The following is a 10,323-nucleotide window of genomic DNA, read 5'->3' as shown; positions in this document are numbered from 1 at the left end:
TCTTTTGCTCTATTCTGTTCGATTTTTGCACATTTTTAGATGTGAACGGCATACAAGAAAGTTTGGATGGGAATCAGAATCAGAATCAGAATACCTTTATTCGTCCCGCAATGGGGAAATTTGCAGTCCACAGCAGCAATTGAAGAGGGATGGGGTTGGGGTGGGAGTGAAAGGATAGAAAACAAGATATTCTTACAGGTACAGTAAAGTCTCGTTATATCGATAGTACTGCTTATTACGATACTATTTCTATGAAGGCGAGGAGAAAATTTACATGCCGCAGGATCGGATATATCGGTAGTCCGGTTATATCGATATTTTTTCCGACTCCCGAGAATATCGATATAACGAGACTTTACTGCAATTTCGATTCCGTTTTTGTCATTAAATATTAGCAGGAATGTTAATGCTAAAAAAAATCGCTACTCGTAAAAAGTGAAGTGGACTACTGAGAAAACAAGTCCATGCTAACTGAGAAGACAAGTTCCGGTCAAGTGGTATTTTATTTTGAAATCAGTTAAATTAAACATTTTACCATGTTTTTTTTGCCATAATGTCTTTAATATTTTTTTAGAAACATTATACATCGTAAGGACACAAATTCAATTTTTTTTAAAGCCACAAAGCTCTAAAAGAAAGAACATTCCGAAAACCTTTGTCAGCGAATTTTTTAGTTCGCTGACGAAGCTTTTCGGATGAGTAGCGAAACATCCAACACCTTCAAAGAAGTACAGATGACGGCTGAAGAAACATTTTCATTGATGGACCACTCCCGTACTACTGAGAGCTTACACACACGGAAAAGAATTCATGTTTACATGTGAAATTTTGTTAATAAAATTGCGCACTGAAATATTACACACGCGTATGGGGTTTTTTTTCTCAGTAAGTAAGGAAAAATTGAACTGTTAGTAAGCTCATAGCGTCTCGCAGGTTGACAGGTATGAAATCATGCTGGTCTCTCGTTTGGATCGATTATATTTTAATTGTGTGCGCCCGTATGTGTGCGTGCGCGTGTGGATGTAGCTACCCCCCCTCAACATTTGACTAACCAGTATGTTATTTCTATTCTGAGAGATAACAGGAAGAAGCTCTAAGTTCAGCTATAATGTAACAGTAAACACGCACATGTATATAATACTGTCCTGCCTCACCTGCTTAAGCCAAAAAGAGCGAGAGCTCATGATTGATGGCTTGAACCCCCTGCGCGTTCCCGAGATCCGAGAGCGATCTGTAGCAACTCTAACCTTCAACAGATGTGCAGGAGTCTCATGAAATAATACATAATCCGTCCATTCTGTCTTCCTCCCGCATTCCAAAACAACATGTCACCATGTTAGTTTCAGTGAATGCGCTAAGTTGTCCATATGTGTGAATTTGATTTTTTTTTACTCAGCCAAAATCTGCTCGGACTGCCTCCAGCTTTTCTATTTATGACAGAAAATAGATGAAATGGTGTCTCCATCATAACACAAAATCAGTTCCTCGAACGAAAAGAGATGTGTTGTTTGCTTGTTTGCTAGCAGGCTACTAGCCTAGCATTTGTCTTCCTGGCTAAATCAAGCATTGAAACCACACCTACCAAATGTGAATCACAGCGACCAAATGAGAATCAGATTCAGAAAGATTCTGCGACGAAATAGCCGTGGCGTGTTGTTTGCTTGTTTGCTAGCAGCCTACTAGCCTAGCATTTGTCTTCCTGGCTAAATCAAGCATTGAAACCACACCTACCAAATGTGAATCGCAGCGACCAAATGAGAATCAGATTCAGAAAGATTCTGCGACGAAATAGCCGTGGCGTGTTGTTTGCTTGTTTGCTAGCAGCCTACTAGCCTAGCATTTGTCTTACTGGCGAAATCAAGCATTGAAACCACACCTACCAAATGTGAATCGCAGCGACCAAATGAGAATCAGATTCAGAAAGATTCTGCGACGAAATAGCCGTGGCGTGTTGTTTGCTTGTTTGCTAGCAGCCTACTAGCCTAGCATTTGTCTTCCTGGCTAAATCAAGCATTGAAACCACACCTACCAAATGTGAATCGCAGCGACCAAATGAGAATCAGATTCAGAAAGATTCTGCGACGAAATAGCCGTGGCGTGTTGTTTGCTTGTTTGCTAGCAGCCTACTAGCCTAGCATTTGTCTTACTGGCGAAATCAAGCATTGAAACCACACCTACCAAATGTGAATCGCAGCGACCAAATGAGAATCAGATTCAGAAAGATTCTGCGACGAAATAGCCGTGGCGTGTTGTTTGCTTGTTTGCTAGCAGCCTACTAGCCTAGCATTTGTCTTCCTGGCTAAATCAAGCATTGAAACCACACCTACCAAATGTGAATCACAGCGACCAAATGAGAATCAGATTCAGAAAGATTCTGCGACGAAATAGCCGTGGCGTGTTGTTTGCTTGTTTGCTAGCAGCCTACTAGCCTAGCATTTGTCTTACTGGCGAAATCAAGCATTGAAACCACACCTACCAAATGTGAATCGCAGCGACCAAATGAGAATCAGATTCAGAAAGATTCTGCGACGAAATAGCCGTGGCGTGTTGTTTGCTTGTTTGCTAGCAGCCTACTAGCCTAGCATTTGTCTTACTGGCGAAATCAAGCATTGAAACCACACCTACCAAATGTGTGTCACACATACCAAATGAGAATCAGAATCAGAAACATTCTGTGATGAAATAGCTGTGTGTTGTTTACTTGTTTGCTAACAGGCTACAAGCCTAGCATTTGTCTTCCAGGCTAAATTAAGCATTGAAACCACAGCGTCCGAATATGAACCTATTTCCCATTTATCTGGATTCACATTAAAATTCTAAACCGCCACCACCGAGTTTTGTGCAAATCAATGGTCGTCGTACTTACATAATCATGTAAAACTGTTGTCAAAATAATACCTTGTTTGTGTTTTTGCCACCAGTCGTCAATCAATTGTTAAGCTAATGTTTAATTTAAATAATAGTCCATCTTATCACTTGGGGGCTCAAAATAGGAATATTTCTTGGTGTGTGGGTATTGTGTCACCCGGTCCTCGCAAGGACGTTCAGCCAGGAATGTGTGTGTCTAAACAACTGGGGGTACTGTGTGTGTGTGCGTGTGTGTGTGCTCTAAATATTGTTGTTTTGGTCTAACATGATTCGTGAAGTCTCCACGAGGTTGGCAAAAACCTGGAAAAATTAAATCAATAAATACACAATTTGAAAGTGATTTATGAATGAGCACAGGCTCCAAAAAATGTGTGTCCTAAAATCAAAATTTTCTGAGTTTCATAAATATATTTTTTTTCATGTTTGAAATTGGGTTCCTACGGGGCAAATCATTCACACACCTCGTCCCCACCGTGTCGCAAAAATGTGTTTGTGTGTGTGTGTGGAGGGCCTATCTGAAGGGAAACAAACTGGATGCTATACATCCTTATGATTCTGATTTGGGAGCTATTTTGAGAGGACCTTGGCTGTGATTAATAAACGAGCATCTGTGTGTGTGTGTGTGTGTGTGTGTGTGTGTGTGTGTGTGTGTGTGTGTGTGTGTGTGTGTGTGTGTGCGTGCGTGCGTGTGTGTGTGTGTGTGTGTGTGTGCGTGTGTGTGTGTGTGTGTGTGTGTGTGTGTGTGTGTGCGTGCGTGTGTGTGTGTGTGTGTGCGTGTGTGTGTGTGTGTGTGCGTGCGTGCGTGTGTGTGTGAGAAATAAGAATTGTATACAAGTGTTCTTCAAGGCGTGTTCCAATTCCCTCCTGCGCGACGTCATGTCACTTCCCTCTTTTGTTTCCCCCATTCTAAAAATGTCTCCTTGTATAATGGCTCTAAACAACCCTTTTTCCTCCCAGGACTAAAGCGTGTGTGTGTGTATATATGTGTGTGTACATGTGTGTGTTGTCTGCATGAGCATTTTTGTTTTAGTGTGTGTGCACAATGTGTGATGTGTAGTATAAGTGTATGTGTATGTGTTCAGTGATATCCTATACAACAGCTTTTAAGAACAGGAAGTCCCGAGATGTAGATGAAGATGGCGGCAAAGGGCGTGTGCCTTTCCCCACCCATCGTCATATAGTACTATCGGGTTTGAATTGCGGATCACATAATCTTTAAAGGACAACCAACGCTTCCGGACAAGTTGTGTCCATAATTTGTAAAATGACTTCTACTGAGCGTATTTTACAAAGATTCCACGGCATATAGCTATATTTTACGTTTTAAGACTGGCGCTGAATATTCAGGAAGTCTTGTTTTCAAGTTGATGATGATGCCTGACGTGAATGACGTCACGTCTGGAACGCCCTTTGTTTGGTCTGAAAACTTCGTGTTGATCCGTGTTGATGGCGAAATTAGAAGGAAAACATAAATTACGCGATGGTGAATCGTTGTGTGTTGCACCAAGACTACTATTTGATACTAGTTGACACAAATTCCCAGCAGACAAATCAGCCCATTTCCAACTGAGCTTTGTCACCATCTTTTGCATTTTCTGGGCGCTATATTGGAGTCCAGACGCCTTAAAATGAGACAGAAGGACTTCTTTAATCGATTGCAAACATTTATGCTTTCCTCTTCAGAACTATTTGAATCATATTCATAACTGGGTGAGTAACAATAAAGCATCTTCTCCAAATCTGAAGCCATTGTTTTGATTCTAGAGCAAGGCAAAGACGTCCTGGCGTGACGTGACAAACAAGGGGGCGGGACCTTCTGAAACTCGCATTTTCCTGGGTCATTTTGAAGTAGTTTTGGGACACTAACTCGTTTTTCTTGGTGTTTTGCATTTGACTAAAATATCAGCCTGCGTGTTTTGGGTATTTTAGATGCTATAAAACGTTTTTCTGATGTCAGTTAGGAAACAAAAAATGTTGTCGGTTGTCCTTTAAGCACTCTAGCCCCACTGTCATTTTGGTGGCCAGTGTTTGACCCCGGAACAGATGACTTCCATGATTTTCTGCGAGAAACAGTGCCTATGTGTCTTTTGGTGTCTCTCTGTGTTGTTGCACTGTTGTGGAGGGATTGATCCCGACTCTCATAGGACGCAGCCAAAAGTTTGGATTAGAACTACTGCAGTGATGTCCTCTGTTCTACAGCCAAATAGAGAACAGGCAACATGGGAAGTGCACAAACACACACACACACACACACACACAAAATACCCAAGAGAGTGTATGTGCAGGCTCCTGCTCTTGAAAGAACTTTCTTTTGGACGAAAGGCAAATCAGCCATTTGCTTCATGACAACGTGATCTGGCTCTGAAATTGCCATGATTACAACGAATTGCCTGAATGCCCTGTAAACTGAAAATACATTTCTTCGAAATTTGACACAAAGAATAGCGCTGGGAACAACCCCTGCCAAGTTTCACTGAAAAAAAAAGATAATAATGCATACACGGTAAAATAATACTTCAAAATCGCTTTTCATGTTTGTGACAAAAGGCGCCAGCCACTAGCTCACTATCTGGTGAGCTAACAGCCTTCCTAGGTTCCTCTTATCAATTTGACCTGTGGTGGGCTCATTTGAGATGCCACCTGGGAATTTAAATAATTACAAAAAGCTGTTTGGCAAATTATGACAACCGGGAAATGTACTTTCTCAGGAGAAGCTATAGCTAGCCAGCTAGCTAGCTGCATGAAAAGTTTTAGCTTTAAATTCAGTACTACTAATATACATCATAATCAGAAAGCCTTTAATTGTCCTATATGAAAGGTTCCCCAAGGTTCAGAGGACATTACAATATCTCATCACTGATAATTTGTATTCTAAAGAACCCCTTGGGCTATTCATATAATCCTTCGGGGCTAGCTGGTGTTTGCGAACCTCTGGTCAATAACAGTTTGACGTTTAATTCAATAAAGCTTTTTATTTATCTAGCTATCGAACTGTTATCTATCTATCTAGCTATCTGGCTATTTAGCTTGCTATCTCTTAGCTATCTAACTGGCTATTAGCTATATATACTGATCTAGCTGTATCTAGCTAGCTAGCTATTAGCTATCTTTTAGCTAGCTAGTTTTCTATCTATATGAGTTACTTGCGGGATGATCGAACCCTGGCGCGTGTGGCTGCCGCTGCTCACCCACAGAAAAACTTATCCTGTGACTGTAAAGTGACCTTGACAGTTTTGAAAGGCGCTTATAAATGAAATGTATTATTATTACTAAAGGTGTTGACGACTCCACATGCAGGATGTCAGTCAGCGGGCATACTTTCTCTTTTTTTTTAGCCAGACCTATTTCCGAGTGGCGATACTGGAAAAGGCACAAACAGTGCCGACACGGGGTCCGAAAATAGCGCACAAGCGTGGCGGTGGCCTTCAACGAGAAAGGGGAAGGGATAGAATATCGCTGTCGGGATCCCCTGTTTAGTGGATGGAAATGACAAGATGGAGAGGAAGTGTCGTGAGGGTCCAAAATGTTAGTTTGTGGGTAATTGGAGACAATTTCTGGTCTTCAATACATCCATACTGGTAAAGGGTTTGGTTTAAAAAAAAACATAAAAACGGAATAATTTAGAATCAATAGCATTGAAGTGTTGCTTTTGGTCATGGAAGGAATCAGCCATTTTGTTTGTTATTGTTTTGAATGTGAATGTGATCAACGGTCAAGTGTTGTTATAATCAGCGCTGTCCATTTCCCTGACCTTACTTGAGGGGTGTGTGTGTGTGTGTGTGTGTGTGTGTGTGTGTGTGTGTGTGTGTGTGTGTGTGTGTGTGTGTGTGTGTGTGTGTGTGTGTGCGTGCGTGTGTGTGTGTGTGTGTGTGTGTGCGCGTGTGTGTGTGTGTGTGTGTGTGTGTGTGTGTGTGTGTGTGTGTGTGTGTGTGTATGTGTATGTGTCTCGAGAGATGGTCTTATCTGCTCTCCTCAACAGTGCATCCTACTATATACCTTCTCATTGTTGTCCTATTCCCATCAAGCCAAATGTTTTGGAAGTGCTGGAGCGAAGCCCACTTTTCCACTGAGAGAAAAAGCATGTGTGCTTTTCTTGGACTTCCACTTTTATCAAATGTCATTTAAGGATTCGTTTGCAGCCATTGCAGATTTGTCTTGACTTGGTGAAATGTAGCGAATGTACCACATAGCCATTTTCCCACAGTTCATGCTCCATCCAAACTGACTTATCAACCCAGTTAGGGTGAGTTGCCTGCCTTGATATACCTGCAAATCGGTCCGTGAATTAAGATAAACCAAAACCCGAACAAATTCGGGAATGTCGCTCCATGTCACACGTTTCAATTCCTGAATAAATTGAATGAATGGCAGCGAATGAGTTAACAACAAAAACATGCGATTCATGTTTTATTTCACTCGCGTGACGCTTGCACAAATACTTTTACACACTGCCATTCACAAATTTATTCAGCAATTGAAAATATGACGTAAAGCGCCATTCCCGAATTTGTTCGGGTTTTGGTTTTTCTTGCTTGGGTGCCGATAAAGCGCTGGCAATGGCCTCTGGCAATGTTTTTCCCGTTCACAAGGTGGCAACATTTCCCTTTTTTCCATGTTAGCGCTTTGTTGCAGTTTCAGCTGGTGTTAAAGCGCTATATAAACCAATATGTATTGCATTGTATTTTGGACAGCTACCCTCATTTCTAGCACATATAACTCCAGACCCATATGATTTAGGAATTAACGTTTTTCTGATGAAAGCAGATAGTCTAAGGTTTCTAACACTGTGTTGAAGGTCTATGTAGTCCTAAAACTTAATATTCTGTGGGTCCTGGAATTTGAGTGACTATGACAAAAACCCTGGCACTGACGTCTGGCAGTGTATGAGTTAATGATCCACATATAATATTTACTTAGCAAACTGTGGCTAGCTCAAAACATTAACATCTGCGCCCGTGTGCCTTTTGAAAAATCACCATAAAGAGATCTACAGTATATGACTGGCTGGCTAGCTAGCTATCTATAAGCTATATAGCTATCTAGTTAGCTATCTGGCTATCTATTAGCTATCTATTAGCTATGTAGCTAGCTTTCTATCTATTAGAGTACTTCCGGGCTGAGTAAGGGTAAGTAGGTACATATAGACATACATAAATACACACAGAAATAAATAAACAAATAAATGAATACATGAATAAATATATTCCGGGTTGAGTGAACGCTGGCGAGTTTGGCTGCCGCTGCTCACCCACAGAAAAAGTATCCTGTGACTGTAAAGTGACCTTGAGAGTTTTGAAAGGCTCTTATAAATGAAATTTATTATTATTATTATTATTATTATTATTATTATATTCACTCACTTTTGTGATCACCAAAATCCACAGAGTAAAAAGTATTTCCTTGCATTTGCTTATTTCTTGATGGCGGTGGTGTTTAGGCATGGGGGGGGGGGGGTCCTAAGATGTCCTGCTTACTGGTTATTTAATGTCCCAATATTGTTTAACAGACAGGATTTCCTCTCAGCAGGTTATTTACCTTTGGTGGGTGGAGCATTGTGGTCTTTCGGGGGCGTGGTGTGGAGAATGCGTGATGCCTTGTCCATCACTTCCGACATCCGCCAATCTCCTCAGTAATTATCAGGTCAACATGAGACGATCAGTGGTATCATTTATCCTCCCTTTAGACCCTAACAACACCCCCTCGGTACCACCGACAGTTCACAACCGTCACTCAGCACACATCCAAACCTGTCGCTCGAAGCTAACACCTGTTTTCGCTTTAGCGGGGTTCAAAGGTCAGGCGTGGATGAATGGCGATCATAAGATCAATCCCACTGATCTGACAACAGTGTCTTATTGACAACTCCGGTTCGGCTTCCCGAAGCGCAGCGTGTGTTTATCGTCTCATCGATCTGGACTGATAATGGATCTCCGTGTGAGGCACATGTCAGTTCCAGGGGGTGTGCATTGCGGGACATTATCTGTGAGACTACCCCGGCGACCACTCCTCGCTGGGATGATGTTTGTCTTGCAATATAAAGCACCGGTAGAAAAACAAGGAATGAATGAGTCAATGTCATTTCCATCACTCAGGAGAGACTGATAGCGTACTCTCACTTGCCCAATAGGAATGAACATAACTCCAAATCATCCACTGTGAAAAAAATAAAATAAAAATGGCCAAGAACACGCATGCTAATTCATGATGAAAAGGTTTCTTCAGCCGTCATCTGCACTTCTTTGAAGGTGTCAGACGTTTCGCTCCTCATCTGAAAGGCTTCGTCAGCGAACTAAAAATATGCTGGTAGCTACATAAATCCCTCCTTTTCTATATATTTCTACATTTCCCGCCCCCAGATACCTCAAAATGGCATGGAATAAATTCTTTAATCGATTGCAAACATGTATGCTTTCCTCTTCAGAACTATTTGAATCATATTCATAATTGGACGAGTAACGAGAAAGCATATTCTCCGAATCTGAAGCCATTGTTTTGATTCTCGAGCAAGGTAAGACATCTTGGCGTGACGTCACGAACTGGAGGCCGGACCTTCTGAAACTGGCCACTTCCGGGTTCATTTTCCGGGATTTTGGACACTTTAAGTCATTTTAAGACACTTTTTTAAGACACTTAAAGACACTTTTTAAGTCATTTTTATTGTTGCATTTGACTAAAAATATATATGCGTATTTTATATATTCTAGATGCTAGAAAACGTTTTTCTGATGTTAGTTAAGAAACAAAAAAGTGACGTTGGTTGTCCTTTAAATCTTGTTGCAAAATATTTACTATATAACTCACATCCATTCATTGATCCTCATCACAAAATATCTTCCAGATGATCCTTGAGGTTTGTCAGCGCTCGATACAAAAAAAAGGTGGTTTCATAGAAGACTGTGGTTATCCTTGTGAAATCTTCTCATCAAATCATGCTCCGTCGGCATGGAGCAAGAGGTAGCCAACGAGTTCCAGAAATTGTTTGGAAGCACGTCAAACCAACTTTTCTGACAATAGATTCCTGTGGTAACTTGGTGGTGCGATGAAGCCCCTCTGGTGGGGGGTTGCCCAATTAGCCGCAAAATATGTTTGTTGGCTTCTTTCAAGTTCTGTGCTGATGGTGAGGGGAGGATTTGAAAATAATAAAATACAATAAGTTTGTATTGATTACCACCCCCTCCAAAAAAAAAGGACAAGCAAAATATAAAACTGTTTGTTAAAATGATCCTTGTGTATCAATATATTAATTAGATGGATTCTTGCACAGAGAGTGACTGTGATTCCATTCGAAACAGAAGACTCCGGTTCTTTGTACTGATGGAATCACAGTAGAACACTTTGCCCGCTTTCTGTCCCAAATGGAAAGTTTTGATTTTCGTCCTTTTTATCTTTTCCTTGCTAAACAGTACAGCGATAAAGCATGTCCATTCTCTCCGTCTTCTCGGTGAAAATGAAACT

The sequence above is a fragment of the Hippocampus bargibanti genome, linkage group LG07, assembly GCF_051943395.1.
Source record: "Hippocampus bargibanti isolate YZ-2025 linkage group LG07, ASM5194339v1, whole genome shotgun sequence".
NCBI classification, from domain to species: Eukaryota; Metazoa; Chordata; class Actinopteri; order Syngnathiformes; family Syngnathidae; genus Hippocampus; species Hippocampus bargibanti.
This window is presented reverse-complemented; position numbering follows the sequence as displayed.